Consider the following 24,023-nt stretch of genomic DNA (forward strand, 5'->3'; position numbering starts at 1 on the left):
TTTATAGATAATATTGGCATATTTTAGTTTCGAAACTTTGTGAAACTTAAAACTAGCAGAATTTCATAAAAAAAATCATAACGTAATAAATGTAAGAATTACTAGTGCTTGTAGTTTTGGGGTTTTATCTGTTATATAAGCATAAGATTATCAGATCTCAGTATCAGATTGTCATCAACTTTCATATTTTGTCTCCAATCTCTGAATTGTATGACACTTTACAATACGTTTTAAAAACAATGATTAAGATGGTTCGTGCCATAGAAAATTTCATTATAATTGATTACATTTGATATCATAGGGTTCAACTGTGGAATGCTATAAGTTTTATCTTGACCCGTATTTAAACATTATCAGTTGATTTTCAGTATACCGTTGTAAATGGAAAAGTTTTGTTTGTTTTACTAGATGGCTAAAATAAACTTAAAGAAGGCATACAATTGTATTACTTATTCTATTCAAAGATAAAGTCGAGTTTGCACAATTTATTGAACAATAAGTAGTATGTGTGATACAAACTAAAGTCCAATGGTCTTCCTCCATAAACTTATATTACTAGGATATAAAAGTACTTCAACAAACATTTAATTTCTTCCGTTTCGTGGATTTTTCAAGGTTAAAGGTCGTTTAATGGTCGTTATTTTTCAGTTATGGTTTTAGAATGAATTATGTCTTCTCAACAGTATACTGAAGCCTACAATTCGAACTGTTCCACTGGAATTGAATTTGTGAATATAAAACATTGATCGCTTACAGGTATCGATTAATCAGTGACGACTGTGTTATCAGAAAGGAAGAAATGATGTGAGAGGTGTTATAAAATATGTTGTTCTCGTCATGGATATATCATAACAATCAAAATGAAATATGTGAAATAAGGTTAGACTATTATTACCCTTGAGTCATACGGAAATAACGAGATATATGGATCACAAGGTAACATAATTTAATTTATTTTAAAATTATGAGACAAGGTTTTACGTAAAATACATAATTATGTTTAGCCAATTCAATATTTGAAGTAAAAAAGAAGGATGTAAAAATGTCGTTTTTGTATAATCAGGAAGAAAGTTGGGCTAGACCGAAATATGATCCCATGAGAAGTTGATAACATTCATTAATACAACAAGGATGAATAGTTTTAAATGTTATTTGACCGGAAGGAAACAATATCTTGAGGGAATACTAACAGTTACTTTGCAATAGACACATAAAAAATCTCAAGAAAAGCTGTCGCTCATTTTGTTTTACTAACCCAAGACGTACGTTATATTCCAAACCTGTAACTTGTCATTTTTTTTTATAATATTGCTTCCTCTAGACACACCACACTGTCAAACAATCATACAACAGCTAGCAATTAAGATATGTTAAAACAACCAAACGGTAAAGTCCAGTTTCATATGTTTATAATTCATTAAACTCTAAAGGATTTTCCCTCAAAAGAAACTAGCAGCACTGTCTTCATGTAATGATAACCTCGTGTATAAATTGGTTAGGTTTAATAATTTAAATACTAAAGAAAGAGGAAAATTTCTCAACCCTCCTGACATCGTTTAATATTCAGTTAGTGTACAGTTAAATTCACATGAATTAAGAATTATAGATACAATGAATAAGCGTTGATTCTTAAAAAGGAAACAATGAGCCCGGAGTGCGAATGGTTTGTTTTCATATCCATGTCAGACTAATTTTTGATTCTATCTTGCACTATGCATGTTAATTATCTTGAAAAGAAGTGAACCAATATGTCATGGCGTCATAAAAGGAAGACCATAAACACTTTCCCTGGTAACTTTATGACGATAGTGTAATGTAAGTCATCAATTTACAGACACTTTAAATAAAATAAATCCCGTTTTAGTTTGTCAATAAAAATAACAAACTGTTTAAGGTGAGAGTGGCAAAATGTCTTACGAGCAGATGATTGCTGGTACTCAGTTTGGACGAACCTTCGAAAGGAGGAAAAATTCATAACACAATTATTCTTTATAAATGCACCTGGTTACCTTCTGGATTTAACAAAATGCCAAATCTAGACGAAGATAAATATAGCCCCCTCTCTCTCTCTCTCTCAGTTTGGAAACAGCAAATCATTGTTGGCTGTTACGATCATCTAATGGAACTACAGTTGTCCAAATTATGACCAAAAGGTGCCACGCAATATTGGCATACCAGTGTTTTCTTAACTGTAGACTAATTCCTCTATTTATAATAGGGGAAAACATAGGTAATGGAAATCACTTCTGCTTTTGATACCGATACCATTATCTTACTGTTTCAGTTGACTTTTTAATAATTATTTTTCTCATTAGTGACTAAACTATATATATATATAAACGATTCTAAATTGAAAACTACGTTCAACCTAATGATTGCATTGGATAAAAACCGCAATTTTTATACGTGTGCATGTAAAACAAATTTCGTTGTAGAAGGGTCTAAAAACCGCACAAACAACATTTTTCAAAAGACCAAAAAAGTGAAAAAGTTTATTTAAACAAAACGCATTTGACTAACGGGTCGAACAAGTAAATGTTCTTTAACCCTGCTGACTGCCATTGGCGATTGCCAAATAAAATTGATCACAAGATGTAACAAAATAGATCTTAATATAACTCTAATACTAAACAGAAAACAATAATAATTAAGTAAACATACAAGTAGAATGTTAAAGACATTTTACCTGCATTTCATCACATTTTTACGTTATTTCTTGTACATCTCCCAATCAATGGTCAAGGCACATACTATTACTCATGTCTGGCAATCTGTCATTCTTTCTATACATTGTGTTTGTGTGTGTCATATGGGGGTAAATACATAATAAGTGACAGCTGAGTTCGTTTTTTGTTTTATCTGACATGCTTTACTCTAATCTGGGGTCTTCAGACTAACAGGAAACGGCTTTTAACGTTATAATGTAAACGGTTAACACAATAACGTGGTTAAAGACGTTTATAAATTATCAAAAGGTTAATAACCAAAATAAAACTACTAAAAAAAACGTTTACAAACCGTTATTGATCGGTAATGTTGAAACTTAAAAATGTAAACAACAAAACATGACATAACCGTAAAAGGACTGGACAAACAAATAATCATTTATTATTTGCCTAACAATAAATACCTTCCGTAAAAATTGGATGACAATTTATGTTTTATCTGTCTTATTTCTAGAAACTTGTTCATGGTCTGCACAAAAATATTTTAATAATTCCCTCTTTGTCGAAAAACATAAGCAACCCCATTTTTTGACAAATCATCTCGTATGAATATGCATTGTCGTATTTCCTCAAACATAGCTTTCCTTCAAAGTGTAACCGACACAAGACGAAATCTATTCCGGAACCAACTTGAGTTTACTATCCGGTTTGTGGTGAGATTGGTTCTATTATTATTATTATTATTATTATTATTATTATTATTATTATTATTATTATTGATCATCCTTGGTTGACCCCATAATAAAAAAAAAAGCCAAAACCCATATAAACTTATCAAAAAGTTTGTTTAATCTTAAAAAGTTATTTCATTTTCAATGGACATAAACATAAAAAAGCACGAACACATGTTTATCAAATGTAAGTATACACTGCACTAATATATACATAATTTCTTATCGGTTTGGCCTTTATTGTATCGATTTTGTATTTACCATACATATTCGTATCTTTATAATTAATGCGACAGATTTCAATAGATTTAATGTAAAATAGTCCGGTGAGCAACACGAGGAAATTGCTTAATTCCCCATTAATAAACCGACATTAGACCGTCTAAACTGAATGATATGAGAATGGATGGTGGTGCTGTTGTGTTTTATGTGTTATCCTATATTGCTTGTGGTGTTTTGTTCAATGTTTAATCCAGAAGAAATTGTGGTGTTGTGTTAGGTTTAATCCAGTATGAATTGTGGTGTTGTGTTAGGTTTAATCCAGTATGAATTGTGGTGTTATGTTAGGTTAAATCCAGTATGAATTGTGGTGTTGTGTTAGGTTTAATCCAGTATGAATTGTGGTGTTGTGTTATGTTTAATCCAGTATGAATTGTGATGTTGTGTTATGTTTAATCCAGAAGGAATTTTGGTGTTGTGTCATGTTTAAACCAGAAGGAATTTTGGTGTTATGTTTAATCCAATATGAATTGTGGTGTTGTGTTATGTTTACTCCAGTATGAATTGTGGTGTTGTGTTATGTTTAATCCAGTATGAATTGTGGTGTTGTGTTAATATGTTTAATCCGTTTAATCCAATATGAATTGTGGTGTTGTGTTATGTTTAATTCAGTATGAATTGTGGTGTTGTGTTATGTTTAATCCAGTATGAATCATGGTGTTGCGTTATGTTTAATCAAGTATGAGTTGTGGTGTTGTGTTATGTTTAATCCAGTATGAATTGTGGTGTTATGTTAGGTTTAATCTAGTATGAATTGTGGTGTTGTGTTAATATGTTTAATCCGTTTAATCCAGTATGAATTTTGGTGTTGTGTTATGTTTAATTCAGTATCAATTGTGGTGTTGTGTCATGTTTAATCCAGTATGAATCATGGTGTTGCGTTATGTTTAATCCAGTATGAATTGTGGTGTTATGTTAGGTTTAATCCAGTATGTATTGTGGTGTTGTGTTAGGTTTAATCCAGTATGAATTGTGGTGTTGTGTTAATATGTTTAATCCAGTATGAATTGTGGTGTTGTGTTATGTTTAATCCAGTATGAATTGTGGTGTTATGTTAGGTTTAATCTAGTATGTATTGTGGTGTTATGTTAGGTTTAATCCAGTATGTATTGTGGTGTTGTGTTAGGTTTAATCCAGTATGAATTGTGGTGTTGTGTTAATATGTTTAATCCAGTATGAATTGTGGTGTTGTGTTATGTTTAATCCAGTATGAATTGTGGTGTTATGTTAGGTTTAATCTAGTATGTATTGTGGTGTTATGTTAGGTTTAATCCAGTATGTATTGTGGTGTTGTGTTAGGTTTAATCCAGTATGAATTGTGGTGTTGTGTTATGTTTAATCCAGTATGTATTGTGGTGTTGTGTTAGGTTTAATCCAGTATGAATTGTGGTGTTGTGTTATGTTTAATCCAGTATGAATTGTGGTGTTGTGTTCACTGTTTTATCCTGTATGGATTGTGTCGTTAATATTAGTTAGTTCATCGTCTCCATTAGTGTTTCCCAACTTACCTAGGCCCAGTGTGATTAAGAGTATTGCTAACTGTAAAGACACTTGTAAATATGTTATACATGCTAGTTTGAAATAGTTGACTAGTAACGAGATTACAAGCTCTTCAATTTGATGGAACATTGTTCTTAGATGGACTATTTGCAATATTTTAAGTGTAACAAGAAAAAAATATTCTGTCAATTTTTATAGTGGATTCGTTGTTATACATTGACAAGGCTCTTTTTTTTTTTTTTGGCATGTTGAAAATTCGATGGAGACGTTTTAGTTTACGAACACATTTATATATAAACTACACGTATATTTCATTAGCCCTGAAAAATTTCAAGCAGCCAATTTAACACAAATTACAAATATAAAAATCTGGACTGGTGTTTGTAGAAAAGATAATATACAAATTGGCAAAAAATAAACAAGAAAAGAAAAAATATTGGACCAAAAAATAAAAATAGAAAATATTGAGATGCTGAAATATAAATAGTAGGAAACAATCCCACAACCCCCCCTTTTTCCAAAAAAAAAATAAGACAGAAAGAACCGATGATGCTGATGATGTCGGAGAAAATACAGAAATGAAAACCAAAATACAAACCATCATACATGTTGTATATTTTGTGCCTTCTTTTGCCCCAACATAAGAGTTTCAACAGTTTTTATCATTTAATACATTCCACAAAGTTTAGTTATTTAGGAAATGTATGTACACTAGTTGCAATAAAGTGAGTAAAGAATTTACCTAAAGTTAATTGTACTGTAGTAGGATAACAGTGTGATTTTTCTGAAGCGATTGTCGAATTAAGACATAGGCAATGATCTAGACATTCGTACACAAAGTCACTCTTAATTCTACCTGCGTCATTGATGTGATAAGCTGGAGGATGACACTTGTTATCATACATGTATTATACATTATGTTGAAATAAGGCCAAGATATGTCAAACAATAAACGAAAAACAAATATGATATACAGCAACAAACGACAAACACTGAATTACAGACTAATAACTTACGACAGAACACATACAGAAGGTAGTCGGGAAAAACGTGTTTGCTAGCGTCAAACCCTCTCCTAACCTTTGAAAGTGATGTAACATTATAAAATAAGAACAGACTATAAAAATCACTTCAAAATGGCTTAACGCGTAATACACAAAAATTAACAAAAACCCAAAAGACACAAATTACAGATCTGAGAGTATTCGGAGTTTCTGAAAACTAGTTCAAAGCCAATAACAACTAATAAAAAATCAATCTAAAACAATAAGACTAAGATTAAGACTACATTTAACGACCGTTCTGTTAAAGAACAAATTCCTGGATATTTTGACAATACTGAGCTACCTCTTATTTGTTATATTTACCAGAAATCTACCCGGAAATTTGTGTTTAATTATAGTCAACTGTGTAAAGATGTTAATATCAGTGAAAATACACCTACTTCATGTAATTGTAGTACCTCCGAATATCTTTATGGACCCATTTCCCATGTTATAACAGGAGATCTTAACATCGTTCAAGACCGAGAGTTAAAATCATTCCTCAGTAAAGGACCTAAATTTCGTCCCCCGTCAATTTTTAATTGGAATGAGTGTCGTAATATCATCCACGACTCACTCCATACTTACTGTATGAAATGGATAAAACGGGAAAAAGCTAACAAAAAATCTTTGGACTCTTTTTTTAATTCAGTAATGAAGATAGTTGATATACGTATTCAACATTTTAAAGAACATTTTATTATTAACAATAACCACAAAAAACCTATTTCTCGTATCAAACATAAACTAAAAGAACTAGCCATGAAATTTGTTTTTGTCCCGGCCGATAAAGTTGCTAATAACATTATTATTGTTTGACGTAAATTTTACATTGAGGTTCTGAAAAAAGAAATCACCAATTCACCAACATTACAACTGACTCCATTTTCAGAAAACGACATCTGTAACAAACATAAACTTTTAGCTACCGCTTTACAAGCAGAGCCAAATACAATGAAAGTCCCAACTATGTACTGGCTTCCGAAGCTACACAAAACACCTTACAAATATAGATTTATTTCGTCTTCAAGCCATTGTTCCACTACTAAATTGTCTATTCTTCTTACCAGCACACTTGGTACAATTAAAAATCTGATAATAAATTGTTCAAATAAGGCCTTCGAAAATAGTGGAATTAATTACTTTTGGAGTGTCAAGAACTCGTTGGAAGTACTTGATAAATTGCATGCTTATATTGGTGATTTTGAATCTGTTCAAAGTTTTGATTTGTCTACCCTATATACCACATTGCCTCACATTCTCATTAAGAAGAAATTCACACACCTAATTAAATTGGCATTTAAAAAGTCAGAATGTGAATATATATGTTCAAACTCTTTTAGGTCATTTTTTAGTAGCAATAAACAAAAAAACTATGTCAATTGGACATGCTTTGATACTATATATGCCCTTGAATTTTTACTAGATAACATTTTTGTTCGCTTTGGGAATTCCGTATATCGTCAGATTATCGGAATTCCAATGGGGACTAACTGTGCACCACTTATTGCGGACCTGTTTTTGTGTTGCTATGAGTTACAATTTATGACAAAAATAAGCAAAGACCCATCGAAACAACATCTGATAAACAAATTTAATAATACTTTTAGATATTTGGATGATATTTTGGCTCTCAATAATGACGACTTCAGTATGTATATTAAAGAAATTTATCCTGCTGAACTTACTTTAAATAAAGTTAAACTGACAATGACCACTGTCCTTTCCTCGATCTTGATATCTATATCACTAACAGAAAGCTGAATACTAAAATTTATGATAAAAGAGATGATTTTTCATTTCCTATCGTTGATTATCCATTTTTAGATGGTGACGTTCCCTTGTCACCATCTTACGGTGTTTATATATCTCAACTTGTAAGATTCGCTCGTGTATGTAACAATGTTTTAGATTTTAACGAGAGAAATTTATGTATTACAGAAAAATTATTACACCAGGGTTTTCGATATCACAAACTAGTCAAAACATTTACTAAATTTTATCATCGGTATAAGGACATCATTCGTAAATATAGCTCAACATGCAGACTTCTTATACGTTCAGGTATTTCACATCCACTTTTTTATGGAAATATTCTTTATAAAGCACAAAGGTGTCAGTATTCACCTCAAAAACTAACAAAACCTTTGAATAGACTTATTAAGAAGGGATATAGTTACGATACTGTTGTCAGGTCATTAAAGATTGCATATTTTGGCGCTAATATTGATTCACTTATAGGGTCTTTGCATCGGAACTAAACACATTTATTCAAAAACCAGTTGTTGGCATGACACGGGTTATGTTCTTCTCATATATGTTATGATGGTATGATACTAAACCCCTAACGGGAAGGATTGTGCCTGATGTTCATATGATGAAATCATAATCTTTCAGTCAGTTTAATTGAAATCTGGAGCTGGCATGTCAGTTAACTGCTAGTAGTCTGTTGTTATTTATGTATTATTGTCATTTTGTTTATTTTCTTTGGTTACATCTTCTGACATCAGACTCGGACTTCTCTTGGACTGAATTCTAATGTGCGTATTGTTATGCGTTTACTTTTCTACATTGGCTAGAGGTATAGGGGGAGGGTTGAGATCTCACAAACATGTTTAACCCCGCCGCATTTTTGCACCTGTCCCAAGTCAGGAGCCTCTGGCCTTTGTTAGTCTTGTATTATTTTAATTTTAGTTTCTTGTGTACAATTTGGAAATTAGTATGGCGTTTATTATCACTGAACTAGTATATATTTGTTTAGGGGCCAGCTGAAGGACGCCTCCGGATGCGGGAATTTCTTGCTACATTGAAGACCTGTTGGTGACCTTCTGCTGTTGTTTTTTTCTATGGTCGGGTTGTTGTCTCTTTGGCACATTCCCCATTTCCATTCTCAATTTTATGTATATAAGACACTTTTATTTTTTATAAGATTTATAATTCTTTTTACTATATTTCTCCGTTTAGTTCATTCTGAACGAGTGGATGAAAATTTCATTAAAACCGTAAATCTCACACCTGATTAAATAAAAAGTGCTTTATTGTAACACGTTGCCACATGTTTTATATTCTTCAATATGATACATTACAGCAGTACATGCTTTATGCAAATGTATAAATGATTATTGTGTTCTTTCTTAACTTGGTACCACAAACCCTTCTTGTGGGAATATGATCTAGTAGTTTAAATTAAATTACATAACAACAATTGACTTACTTGAGATGTTCTCGAACGAAGACATTAAAGGAATATCAAATGTAAGCAACAATTCGTTCAACTTTTCTGACGGATTTATTATAACGTTCTTTGCAACGAAAATATGAATATATCAAAAGAACCATATGTCGAATAAAGACAGAAAAAAATGACGAGATACAAATCGATCCCTAAAATACGCTATTATTATAAATTCTAAACAAGTGACAACTTTATGAAAGATGATTTGCATATACTGGAAACGAAAATCATGAAAATGCAATTTTCTTGTTCGTGCACGATAACATTTTCTAAAATTTCAAATGAACCTTAGATCTATAGCACAGGGTACAATAATATAATCAAATGAAAATTGGGAGGTTATAACTACAATATTTACAAATCACTGCAATTCTATAAAAAAAAAAAAAATGAAAAATGAGAAACATTCACTGAGTATAATATATCTTGGGGGATCGATATGTTTTTGCTCAAAAATTAAAAAAAAAAATGATGATTAGGTCAAGGAATATTTTTCTTCATATTTTTAACATGTTATTAATATTTATTGCTTGGGGATATTCATTCTATTAAAGTGTTTGCAGTTGCCGAACATAATGGCATGTGACAATAGCGAACATTTTGCTTTCCTATGTTGGGATATTACGTTGCTTATTGTCAAAATAAGGGAGGACAATCATTTTCAATAAGTAGACTGAAAGGTAATGTTAAGTTTAAAAAGAAATATTCGAGGTAATTACAGTGGTCGAAGTCGAACATATTTAGGTATTGAGGTCAAGTCTAAATCAATTTGCTCCTTTGTTGGTGTCAACATTAAAATAAGTTACCAGTATTTTGAAGCACCTAAATTTCTTTTGCTTGATATCATCTAACTAAAAATCATGCTGCTGCTTTGTTGTTAAAAAAAAATATCAGACATGTTACATTTTATTTAAATGTGATCATATCTTATAATGCAATTGGTTCAATTTTATAATGTATATAGTTTTTTTTTTTTTAAATACACAAAAAGTAAAATCACAAAAATACTGAACTCAGAGGAAAATCAATTCGGAAAGTCCATAATCACATGGCAAAATCAAATAACAAAACGCATCAAAAACGAATGGACAAGAACTGTCATATTCCTGACTTGGTACAGGCATTTTTCAAATATAGAAAATGGTGGATTGAACCTGGTTTTATAGCTAGCTAAACCTCTCACTTGTATGACAGTCGCATCAAATTCCATTATATTGTCACCGATGCGCGAACAAAACAAACAGACACAATAGGTAAAAATGTCAAAAATAGGGGTACAGCAGTCAACATTGTGTTATTATCTTTATCACTATAAAAAACAACAAAAACATGTAAATGTATATATGTAACAACATTATAAGTAGTTGTGTTACTAAGATTGTTTTTACGATTAATTATACTTCCTGACCACATCATTACCGGTTTAAGGTTGTGTTAAGGCGAAGTGTACGTAATTGCACGCCTCTAGCGGAATACGGGATTAAAAACGTTCGTCATTAGTTACGCAAGTTATCTCCCTTACTCCAAGAAAGGACACACAAAAGAGAAACTACTTTCTGCGGTCTATAATAAATCCAACAAGCACTCTTAAGCTGTCTTAAACTTCATAGAAATTATCTAAATAACTCCAATTACAAATCATTATGTACGTTGTTCTGTGTGCAGCTTGACTTATTTAAAAACACTGGTTTTTTGTTTTGTTTTAGACGCGTAGGAGAAGGCATTTCGTGTTTATGATATCAACAGAAAGAAAAAAACGCCTCACAACAAAATTATAAACAAATAAACAAATAAACATGTAACAATTTTCTTCTATTGATATCAAATTAATTATAATGAACCTGAATTGACCCAACAATCTCGTTTTAAAAAGCCGTAGTCTTGAACGGAAAACACAACGTAAAGTTTTATAATAGGTTACAAATAATTAATGAAAAACGTGTGTATTTAATTGTTTAATTTAAAAGACGTTGAAATGTTCGTATTTTGTGCAATTGAAAATTTAAGGACATGATTTATATTCATATAAGAAATCAGACGATACCAAGAGAATAATTTGACTACTAGTGCAACACTTACAGCTGGTCGGAAGAACAAATACGGAAAACAAACAAAAAATAAACAAATTAGGCCCCAAAAATTATTCAGTAACTTAAAAGTTGTCTCACTCTAACATTTATCTTAAAAGTAAGTAAAAATTATGTCATTCCACTCCCAGTTTTCAACTTTTTCTACATGTGCAGAAAGTAAACAGGTGTTTTCTATTCCGTCCGCAATTTATGGGAAAACTAAATCTAAATTAAGAACCATATTGAAATTGAAAGTACACATGTAAGATAAAATATAACATGTCATTTCTTCTTTCACAAATTCCAATTTCGAAGAGATATATAGCGAAATCTGTTTTCTTTTATTGTGTCTAGCTGTGTGCATCATTCAAAATTAGAGAATGTAATTTTGAAGTATCAAGTCTCAATTGAAGATTATGAATGAATAGAATATAGAACTACGGGGGGAAAGGGGGGGGGGGTAGGACCTTTATCGGAACTCCGGGATCGGGTGTTTTTAAGCTCGGGATTTCGGGATTGACCCTTTTGGGATCCGGGAATTCTATTTCCGAATTTCGGGTAGTCGGGATTTAATTTTTGTTTAATTCAGAACCTCGGGATGTCGTGTTTTTAAGCCCGGGATTACGGGATCTGGATCCCTCCGCCCCCTTTCCCTCTATTATGGTTAAAGAAAAGAGGTCAGGGAAGTTTTGTAATACTTGTAACTGCAATTTGATATTTAGTGGAATGAGAGGTGAAATATGTTCAGACTATTACATTTCGATTTTTTTTTAAATTTAACCCAAGTTTACGGCAAGGTGTGTTTAACGACCTCGATGATTATCCATGAGGATCTCGCACTCGGTCAGCTATAGGTTTTCACCTAGTTCATGATCATACAAGAATTGAGAAGCCTGTGGTTTACTAGTCTTATAATATGAGACTTTGGAGTTCATATAATTTACATTCAACGTTTTTTATCGAATATTTCAAGGCTTTTTGACTATCAATGTTGACCCCCCCCCCCCAAAAAAAAAAAAAAAAAAATGGATAAAATGAATGGATTACCGCCCCTATTTCAAACTAAAGTCCTATAAACTGACTAGTATTCGAATTTGTTAAAAGAAAAAATTGGTATCTCTCATATTGATTCAATACCGTAATGCCGAAAAACAATCATTTGTTTCCGCGAATTCCGAACAGCTAGAAATATATTCCCGAGTTTCAATTTGAGTAGCTCGAATAATTCAAGCCCTTTCCATGTCCGATTTTCTCCCACACAAGAAATGGAGTATTCGTACATTAGCTGAATAATACGACTGAATTATTCGGGTTACAATTTGTGTAAATCCCGAATGCACATAAAAGTAAAGGTCCAGCCCTACTTTCGGGAAAGGACTGTTGTAGATTTCAGATTGATTTCCAGAAATAAAATTCATACAAAAATGTTTCACGCAAATATTCGTCTTCAGACGTGTAAAGTTATACAACGGTTACTAGACGGTCTGGATTGTGATAAAAAGAAGCGCATGCAATGCATAAAATATATAATGTCGTGGCTCAGCGATGTGTTGAATTTTAGAGATGCACAAAGATAAGATTTATTTACCCAAATGTACTAAGAATTGCCACACAACTTAAATTTGCTTAAATATTGATTTGTTATCCTGTGTCAGACAGTTTTCTAGCTTGGCGATCTCCGCACGCACCCGAATATAAAAGACAAATACAATACAATAGTACACAAGACGTAACATAAAGAACTAAAGACCGAGCAACACAAACTCCAACAAAACGGTATATATTTCATACAAGTATAGAACTATATGAAGCGTCGTAACTGTTGCGGCGACGTCAATTACGTTGTCGTTGTTTTTTGTTTTTTTACACTCAAGATTCAACTTGAACAGGTTATAGCTTGAAAAGTAGCACGGTTGCTAAGGACTTTCTTTGCACCAATCGATTCCTCAGACATTTTAGAATCGTCTCATAAATTTAAAAAAAAATCGATTGTCTAATATAATAGAAAATCTTGAAAATGTAACAATTCCTGCCGAATTTCACGATTTTCCCTATATATCCTTTGTAATTTTGGTGTGTGATGCTGTTAACTTCAACAGCTCGTATCTCAAAAACGAAAACGGTTACCCCCTTTTTTTATTTTATTTTCCGATTTATTTTTACAAGCAGAATCTACATGTAAAATTTTTAAAAAATCCATTGTGTAGTTTAATTACGTACACTTCGCCTTAAAATAAGAAAATGTGGTATGATTTCCAATGAAACAACAATCAATCAAAGTTCATATGAAGTGGATGAGTCTTGATTAAATTTTTAAGAAAAGAAAAAAAAATGTAATAAAAAAAACTATTAGTAATAAGTCTTGTAATGAAAATGAGCGTTCGGAAGGCAACTATTACTAAAAAATAATCCCTGGTTTTCTGGAAATTCTAAATAAGAATATATAATATGGAGAGCATTAATCCTCAATTTTCAATGTGAACTCATGGACAAGTAAATTTTTAGCTCAAAATGGTTTAAATACATATAATTTCTCTTTTACCAAAAGTTTCTTATCTGCTAATTTGTTTGTTAGTTTCAGTAAACATGACATCAAAATCACTAATCGTTGTCAAGAAATGGCTACTTTTACATTTACTTTTTTCCTAAATTGAACCGGGACACATAAAGGAACACCAATGTTATCGGTTTCTGAATAAAAAAAATCCAAAATGTGATCTAAAAAACCGGTAAACAAATATATCAAATTTGTTGTATATTTAAAAAAAATAGAAGCTTTGCGTTTTCTTGGGAGCCTTAATGTTCTTCCTCTTATTATTTGTATTACATGTATTTTCCTAGTAGTTTTTGTCCATAGAAGAGGACATGAAATTACCAAGAAAGGTATTAACTCATTGTGTGTTTTTATAAAAGAAAAAGTACCTCAATACCTATAATTGAGAATATCTTTATGGTATATTTGTAACAGGATTAATACTCTGTATAGATAAAGCTTATTCAGCCGTTAGCACAACCGGTTAGATCAATGCTTTGTAAAACAGTGGTCTAGGTTTCGAGTATCGGAAGAGATATTGTTGTTTTCTGATAAGAATAATGCTCATACACCTGTTTAATTTTGGCGAGTAACAAAAAAAACCATGGTGCTTCGAGAGAATATTTTGTCAGTGTTGTGAGAGTTATAACGGTATCAAGGTTGGGTGGGGGTGACGGATTTGCATCCCTTAAATGATACTTGGTTGATCTACAGACAATCTTATTTAGCTTCGTTGATTAGAGCACTGCTTTGTAACACCCAGTTCAAGTCCATGAGGAGATACTGCTATCAGTAGCAATTTGGTTGTCAAGGGATATATTGTGTATGCTACATATCATGCGCTCCGGTTACTCATTTAAAATACAGTTGTCACTGAAAACAAGATACGACTAGTCTCAAACAGTCATTAGGATCAAACCAATATATTTTATTATAAAAATTATAATCATTCAAACGTCTATATATAATATGAACGTATTATCGCAATAGAATTGAGTGAATTAGAAACATATGGTCACATATTTCAATATGATGATGTTTATTTCATCAGGTGTGATACATTTACGGACGTATTGATTCTTCCTTCCTCCTGTATAAATTAGGACAGCAGTGAAAAATATGAAACGGAAAAATAATTGATAAAAAGAAAACGAAGTGTTATACAATACAAATGTAAAAATGTAAAATAACAAAGTTTGACACACTTGACACATTTATTCAGATTTACAAATTACACTATAAACGATACAATAACTATGAATACATGTATAAACATTAACCTTTATATACTATTTTTGTATAGCGTAGGTGACATAAGTTTCCTCATAGGCTTAAAATTATATAAACAGAATAAAAGTGAAAAATTATGAAAGATTTATAGAATGTATATAGTGGTTTACTTTAAATTTGACGCGACTGTGACTGCCAAACAAGTGAGAGGTTTAGCTAGCTTATACTATTTAAATATTATCTTAGAACTTTGAATTAGGAGTTTTAACGTCTCGCTTTCAGCACAAAACTGCTGAAAACTGATATTTTATTTGGCAAAACTTTTAGGAATGTTGGTCCTCAATGCTCTTCAACTTCGTACAAACAAATGAAAAGCTTAATAATTTTAAGTTTTTTGACATTTCAGATGTCTAAGGACTGGCTCTGATCATTTCTTCCTTAACGTATTTCAGTGGTATCGTTTATATATATATATTTTTCAAAATCTGATCAAACACAAAATAAAAAAAAACATTAGCCTGAGCAAGGCAGAATTCTTATATTTTATGTGGAATGCAAACATGTTATTAAATAGAGGGTCGGCAATGTACTTAAAAAAATTATATATATATATATTACGACAAGATTCGGATTTTATCATGCAAAATGAATACTTATATTATTGGAAGAGGGTGAAATACTTTTTATTCTAGTACAAAATGAATGTCGATTCTATTTTAATGTGAGTATCACAGACAATTTAATAAGCCTTGTTATTTGAAGATGTCGTCAATGTTTGAATTATTACAACTGTTAAACTCGTTGCGCATTTACAAACTAAATATATCTTTATTCTCGTAAACCAAAGTACAATTGTGTAGAGACATATACAAATAAATTAGCATATATAGCATAAAGTATAAAAACTAATGTAAATTAGAGACTTAAAGTGGTTACCCAGGAGATTAAAGGCATTCATTAATTATTTGTATAAGTTTCCATAACTTGTTTAGTTCAAACAGGTTGTTGCTATTCATACGAATTTTAAGTTTTAAATCATGATTTGGTCAAAATGATACTTTAAAAGCCTTTTCTTATTTTCCTTTTATTGACGAACACTCCATAGTATAATGTAACTTGTCGCTAATGTCACCGGAATAAAATAAAGAACAAATACGGTTTTCCCTCTGAATATTTGCCATCTTCCAATTTTAGTATGAATTTTTATGTTCAAAGTTCTAAATCTACAAAAGAATGAATGAATGAATGAATTTTATTTCTCATTAACTACACATTACATAGTTACAGAGAATGTATATCTATAAACACTAGGTTATATGACCTCATTGGTATAAACAATTACATTAGATATTAAATACAATAAAAGCGTAAGCATTAAATTACAAAAATAACCAGGAGGAGTGACCCTCCTATTTATAATTTTCCTTAGTCTGCATTAAATATAATGCGTGATTTTACATTTTTGTACATATTTTGTATAAAACGGTTACACAGTGTAGATACTATTCTGTACGCTATCCGGAAGTCGCGATTTTCGAAGCGAGAACTTTTTTGATCACATTTTAAATTTGATGTGTATACTGAATTAAACGGTAAGTTGATCATCTGTACATTGCTTAATGATTAATTCAGCCGACATCGATATTCTCAAATGGTTTAGAATTAAATTCCGCACATTCATTATTCGTATATTTGCCTTAATCAAGAGATTTTCAAGTGCATCACTAAGAAAAGTCAGTCGGCGAACCTAAAAACAATCTTTTTACCCTCTTAGTGTACAAATTAACGTAAAAACCAGACTTAATTAACTAAATGAAGTATATTTCAAGTGGTGGTAAAAGTTTCAACCAGATCTTTGAAGCCAGAAATAAGAAAATTACACTATTTCTCACTGTACGATCAGTCTCGCTTGTATATTTTAAAACTGTATGATCAGTCTTTATGTCACTGTATTCTAGTGGTGATTTCAAAGTTATTTACGATACATTAGAAGGTGGCATTTTTCTAAATAACACAAATATATTTCAATACATTCACATCCTGAAAACTTATGAAACATGTTTTAGCTTGATAGGGTGTACTCGACTTACTACATTAAGTATAAGGATGTTTAAATGTTGCTAAAATAAGAGGAAGGTTTGTTGTATATAAGTTTCAGAAATGTCCTCCGTTATACTTAAAATTGTACAAACACACAGTTTAATTGTTATATAAAAATGCATGTATTTACACACATTTGAGGCTGTTCTGTAGCCTATAATTGATCACAGTTCCTTCACTTTGTTTAAGATGTAGAGCTGTCTCTTTGACACTCAATTGTACAGTTATAGTGATAAAGAAGTCCGTCTTTCCGTTCGTCCGTTGGACCGGTATATGTTTCGCCGGTTTTGTAAGCGCATCTTCTCATAAACCACTTAATATATATTGGGGGTTCCGGCCATTTTTAAATGGAGAGGGGGTCCAATCCACGAGAAAAGGAGATTCCAAATATATGTTCCCATACAAATGCATTGATAGTTAAAAAAGGGTTTCAAACTGCCGGATCCCCTTTTTTTAATCCGTCACTGATATAACTATTAATTAATCTTATTCGGATTCCTTACCATAAATGATAATGACTGTATTGTGCACCGCCTATTTCGAATTTTAGTAAAAATCTTTTATGGGGTTACTTTATATAAGATACGGACTTGAACATTGCATTAGAATGAAATTCAAAACATTGTGGCTGTGGCCATTGATTGACACATTAAATTCATCCATTGACTGGGACAATTTACGTGAACGTTTGTCTGTAACGAGTGGACTGTTCACGACGTACCTACGATAGACATTTAAACTGTGGGGTCACCAAAGGTTTCTTAACGCCTTTGATTATAAAATAATTCGAAAAATTAATCAGGAATAACCTTTATGTTTTGATTTATATAATTGATATAAATCAAAACATCGTGTTATTTCTGATTAATTTTTCGAATTACTTTATTAAGGTGTTGAGAACCTTTGGTGACCCCATAGTTTAAGTGTCTTTAAAAAGTACATAGTGAGCAGTGTCGTTACATACAAACGTTCACCTAAATTGTCCCAGTCAATGGATGAATTTAATGTGTCAATCAATGGCCACAGCCACACTGTCTTGAATTTCATTCTATATGGGGGCACCCATCAGGTATTTCCAACACCTCCTAAACCAATCATTAAAGTTTTCTTAAATTGCTCCATTTTTACTCGATTAATGCATTATGGACCTTCTATTTCTGTAAACTTACCAAAATTATATCACATGAATTATCCCCCTACGCAAAGCTGTCTTTATCCATTTTGTATTATTTTAAAAGAGACAAGCTTGATTTAGGTTATCATCAATTGGTCAACGGCGGACGGTGTAAATGATCTTTAAAAATGTAATAGCTAAACAGATAACTGTAACGATACACTATTACAAAGTCCACAAGCGAATTATGTATTACTTTTTAGGCATTTGATTTTAAATAAGACTAATGGAACAAAAATATACAATTATTTTGCCGTCTAAAAAATTCATCAGAAATATATTTGTATTGTCTGATGAAAGTAATTACACGTTAAAGTTCCCTGGATAGTTCATAATATCACATATACACGTACATGTATATACGGCCTTCAAATTGCTGTTGTTTTTTCTTCAAAATCACGACTGGTCATACAGTCAAAAAATCTGAAATCGTTTCTAGAATACAGTCAGTTCTAGACTGATCGTACAGTAATTTATTTTGGGATCCTCAAGGAAAACATATTTTTTATGGGAAATACGAATAGTCTACTTAAATACGAAAAGAATATTGAAACAGTATATATTTAACTGTAAACTGATGCAAATATTTGCAATAAAAGATTATTTGCTTTGTACTACGTGAGCAAAATTGTCCATCGATTTCACTTTTTTCTACCAAGTTCATGTGATGCACACGTATATTTTATATTCTAATGCATGTTTTTGTTACAGTTACTCATATTTATGATGCTATATATACCTTGAAGATGTTCAAAGCACTTTGTAGATATAGGAGTAAACAAATGATGAGAAAAGTTACCGTAGGCAAGACCGTCCTGTTAGCCAATTTCGAAATCATCGCTTCGAAATTCGCGACTTCCGGATAGCGTACAGAATAGTATCTACACTGTGGGTTATATTATACTCTAAAAATTTAAATAATAAAGAATTTCTTCGTAGAAGATCATAGGCCTTTCCAAAGTAGACAAAGGCACAGGAAAATTTTTTCTTCCTTAATCCGTAATCAAATAGTGCATGAAAAGGAAACAATACTTTTGTCATCTTGAATATTGAGGTAGGTTTAAAACTTTAGACTGTTTTTTTTTTTTTTTTTTTTTATATAATTTACAGCTTTGTGGCAGTTTTACAGAGTATCTGTCATACCATGTCTGTCTAAACTGGTCAGTTAATTTTAATTTTACAGTATTTTACAACTAGATTTTAATTTTAAGTAGTACTTTGTAGTTTACAAAATTAATGACGAACACGTTTTGTAATAGTTGTGTTACCTATTACTTCACTCTCATACAGCAATAACGACTTTTTGTTTAGGGGCCAGATGAAGCACGTCTACGGCTACAGGATTGTCTCGCTATATTGAAGACCCATTAGTGGACTTCGGCTGTTTTCTGCTTTTTTGTTGAGTTGTTGTCTCTTTGACACATTCCGCATTTCTCAATTTAATGTTTTCTCAACTACTTATAGTTTTAGTTATAGTTGGTATTGTGTAACTACGGGGCGCCGAATGGGACTCTTGTGATTTTGTACTCGAAATTCAATTTTGTACGGACAAAAGTGAGTTTTGTTCAACAAAAATGAGTTCAGTTTAACAAAAATTTGTAGCATACTACAAATTTAAAATTTTGTCATACAAAATTATCTTTCAGTGGACAAAAGTTACTTTTGTCATGACATAATTCATTTTTGTAACACAGACTTTACTTTCGTTACCTAATTTGAAAATTGGGCGACAAAAGTTAATTTTGTATGCAAATTTGTTTAGTTTGGATTCTGTGAACTAATTTGCATACAAAATTGACTTTTGTGACACAAATTGACATTTGTGAGACAAAATTGACTTTTGTGAGACAAAATTGACAAAATTGAATTTTGTCTCACAAAATTGAGTTTTGTCTCACAAAAGTCAATTTTGTCTCACAAAAGTCAATTTTGTCTCACAAAATTGAGTTTTGTCTCACAAAAGTCAATTTTGTCTCACAAAAGTCAATTTTGTCTCACAAAAGTCAATTTTGTCTCACAAATGTCAATTTTGTCATCACAAATGTCAATTTTGTCATCACAAAATTGAATTTTGTCGTCACAAAATTGAATTTTGTCATCACAAAATTGACTTTTGTGAGACAAAATTAACTTTTATGATACAAAATTGACTTTTGTGAGACAAAATTGACTTTTGTGACACAAAATTGACTTTTGTGACACAAAATTGACTCTTGTGACACAAAATTGACTTTTGTGACACAAAATTGACTTTTGTGACACAAAATTGACTTTTGTGAGACAAAACTCAATTTTGTGAGACAAAATTCAATTTTGTCAATTTTGTCTCACAAAAGTCAATTTTGTCTCACAAAAGTCGATTTTGAATGAAAATTAGTTCACAGAATCCAAACTAAACAAATTTGCATACAAAATTGACTTTTGTCTCACAAAATTGAATTTTGTCTCACAAAAGTCAATTTTGTCTCACACAATTGACTTTTGTGTTTTAATTTCCATATCAGGTAACAAAAGTCAATTTTGTATGCAAATAAGTTTATATTTGCATACCTTTCTGACAAAATTGACTTTTGTCATCACAAAAATGAATTTTGTCATGAAAAAAATGAATTTTGTCATCACAAAATTGAAGTTCTCATAAAACAAGTCTGTATCACATAGTTTTGTAAGACAAAAATGATTTTGTTGTGACAGAATTGAATTTTTTACAAAACCACAAGAGTCCCATTCGGCGCCCCGTAGTAACCTCCCCTTCTTGAAAATGTCTTACAAAGCCCATGTTACTTTCTTACTTTGTGTCTTTTTCGCTTTTTTTAAAACTTCCTGTTGTTGAAAAAACAACAAAGATACGTTAATTTGTCAACATTATCCAACTTAGTAATATCCTATTATAAACAAATATCGGTAGTGATCTACAGTTTTCAAACTATTCTTTTAAGCGCCTAGTAGTTTTTGTTTGTAGATCTGATTGTGTTTCTGACAGAAGTACAGTGTCGTTTGCCAACATGCAATAACATTTTCAAAGACATGTTTAACTCACTCTAATTTCGATCAGATAAAGAGTTCAAACCAAACATTTTTTGTTCTGAAAAAAGTTATCAAAGTAGAGGAAAGTATAAAATAAGGTCTAACATTACCAAAGTTCAGGAACATTTCCTGTAAGAAATACAATATTTAACAGTTTTGTATAGATCGGCAGGAAAACCAGGGTGATGCTCTTATAATTTACATTAGGCATTGAAGTTTTCAACACAAAATTTGCGATTGTATAGGCTTTAACTGCATTTAAAAACTTTTATTTTTAGTTATAGGATTGTTTAACTATGTTAAGTTCGTAATTCTTAACTAAGAATATTTACTTCACAATCGTAATAATTTGATGAATTTATTTTGATTTGTGATATGACTGTTTCTGATTGCACTTACGTTATTATAATTTGGTAGAATATGTTTTATTAAGTTGTTTTAATTTACAATTGTTCTGCCTGTCTTATCATGATCATATGAATTTATAATGCTAGAATATGTGTTATACCTACCATGGGAACAAACTGTGTCCCAATTCTTGCCGACTTGTTCCTATGTTCATATTAGGCTGCTGACTTCATACAGGAACTACTTAAGAAGAAAGAACAGAAGTTAGCTGTTTCCTTTTACTTTAGTTTTTGCTATATAGATGATGTTCTCTCACTCAATACTTCACAATTTGGTTACTATACTATACGCATCTGTCCCATCGAATTTGATATAAAAGTTACACTAGATACAATTTTGTTCTGCCTATCTTGACTTACATCTAAAAATTGACAGTGATGATTGGTTAAAAATATATCGACAAAGTACGACAAAATATATCATTTCAGCTTTCAAATTTTGAACTTTCCATTTCTATGTAGTTAACTTTGAGCAGCGCCTGCATACGGAGTATATATATACCAATTGGTACGATATTCCAGGGCTTGTATTTCCTATATATCATGATTTTCTTGTTAGAGGGTTGCTGCTCAAAAGGATCTATTAATCCAAGAGTTCCAATTAGTGAAGTTGGAATGATCCCTTCGTAATTTTTCGAACATCATCAAGAGTGGGTTGACTATTATGAAATATCCGTTTCACAGATAATAGTGGATATGTTCATAATGTCATCACTACAATCCCGTCCCCTTTTCCATAATTGTCATCACTACAATCCCGTCCCATTTTCCATAATGTGACCATCAGACTATATAGACTTATTACTGGGTTTGTACTAACATGGGAAACACAAACGGGTGTCACGTGTGGGAATTGCTTACCCTTCCGGAGCACTTGAGACCACCCCAAGTTTTTGGAGGGTTTGTGTTGCTCACTTTTTAGTTTTCTATGTGTTTTGTGTACCATTGTTTGTCTATTAGTCTTTTTCTTTTTTTGGGGCCATGGCGATGTCAGTTTGTTTTCTACTTGTTAATTGGATGTTCCTCTATTATGTTTCGCCTCTCTTTTAACAGTTAAAATATTTGCAGTCAATAATAAATTGAGTCTAAGGTGATTAGTTTTTGGCGTACTAATTATGCATTTTCTAAATTTTATTTCAATATTGTTCTATTTGGTTTTTACATATGTTTTAATACATTTTCATTACAATTTTAATTACAAACATTAGTCATGCAAATTCAGATTCCAATTCAGTTGTTTATTGAAGTCTCACCTTATATCACATACATTAAAAATAAGATACATTTGTACATATATATAAATTTACAGTAAACATATATAGAAACAAGTAAAATATATGTATGTGCCGTTCTTAATAAATTATGAGGGACTGTTACAATGTATAGACACGTGTATGACTTTGATGTTCATGGATACGTAAAAATGATTTTTTATAATTACAGGTAAACTATGTGTCATCGGTCTCGGAAAACAATGTAAACTGATTTTCAGGTATGTTTTATGTGTTTTGAACCTTTATTTTAATCTCGATATTATGAGACTGATTGGCAAAATGTGGTTTGCTTTTTTAAAATATTACATTCCTTAAAAGTAACCCTTTTTTGTTTGATTTAAATAAATGTCAATAGAATATATACGCATTGTCAATATCTGTTTGATTCTGAGTAATATTTTAGCTACGATTTAAACTCACATTTATAAAGATTCAATGTATTCCAAACATGCTTTTAAGCTAAATTATAAATAATATTTCGTTATTAGTATTTAGCTTTCTTTTTATGGTTTCATTCTTGTAAAGTATTTTGATTTTTAAATATTTCGGCCATTTGAGCATCACTGGAGAGACATATACTGTCAAAATGTGCATCTAGTGCAGAAACATGATACTGTAAATTCATTTGTTCATTTTTTTTTCCTCATTTCCCTGATGTATTATTGCAAGTCCATAATTCAGCCTCATATGAACCCGTATACATGCGACCTTTAATTTTAACCTTTGGCTGCGGAAAGGTCACGCAAGTGCTCATA

General features: G+C 31.3%; 1 protein-coding gene and 1 long non-coding RNA gene across 4 annotated transcripts in view; one reads left to right on the plus strand and one right to left on the minus strand.

Annotated features, from left to right (window-relative positions):
- The first annotated feature begins 469 nt into the window (after positions 1-469).
- LOC143067608 (beta-1,3-galactosyltransferase brn-like) overlaps positions 470-24,023 on the plus strand; it is a 29,940-nt gene continuing 6,386 nt past the window's right edge. Inside the window, exons 1-2 of one of the 3 annotated variants that reach the window (XM_076240976.1) lie at positions 470-936; positions 23,438-23,486. The gene's annotated coding sequence lies outside the window, so the exon portion shown is untranslated. The remainder of the gene's footprint in view (positions 937-23,437; positions 23,487-24,023) is intronic. The other 2 variants (XM_076240975.1, XM_076240977.1) reach the window with 2 other exon arrangements.
- On the minus strand, positions 15,252-22,345 carry LOC143067609 (uncharacterized). The gene is made up of 2 exons (XR_012975984.1): positions 22,100-22,345; positions 15,252-16,509 (listed from the first exon to the last, which is right to left on the minus strand). It is a non-coding gene; the product is annotated as an uncharacterized LOC143067609 (long non-coding RNA).

Source organism: Mytilus galloprovincialis, chromosome 3 (genome assembly GCF_965363235.1).
Source record: "Mytilus galloprovincialis chromosome 3, xbMytGall1.hap1.1, whole genome shotgun sequence".
Taxonomy (NCBI): domain Eukaryota; kingdom Metazoa; phylum Mollusca; class Bivalvia; order Mytilida; family Mytilidae; genus Mytilus; species Mytilus galloprovincialis.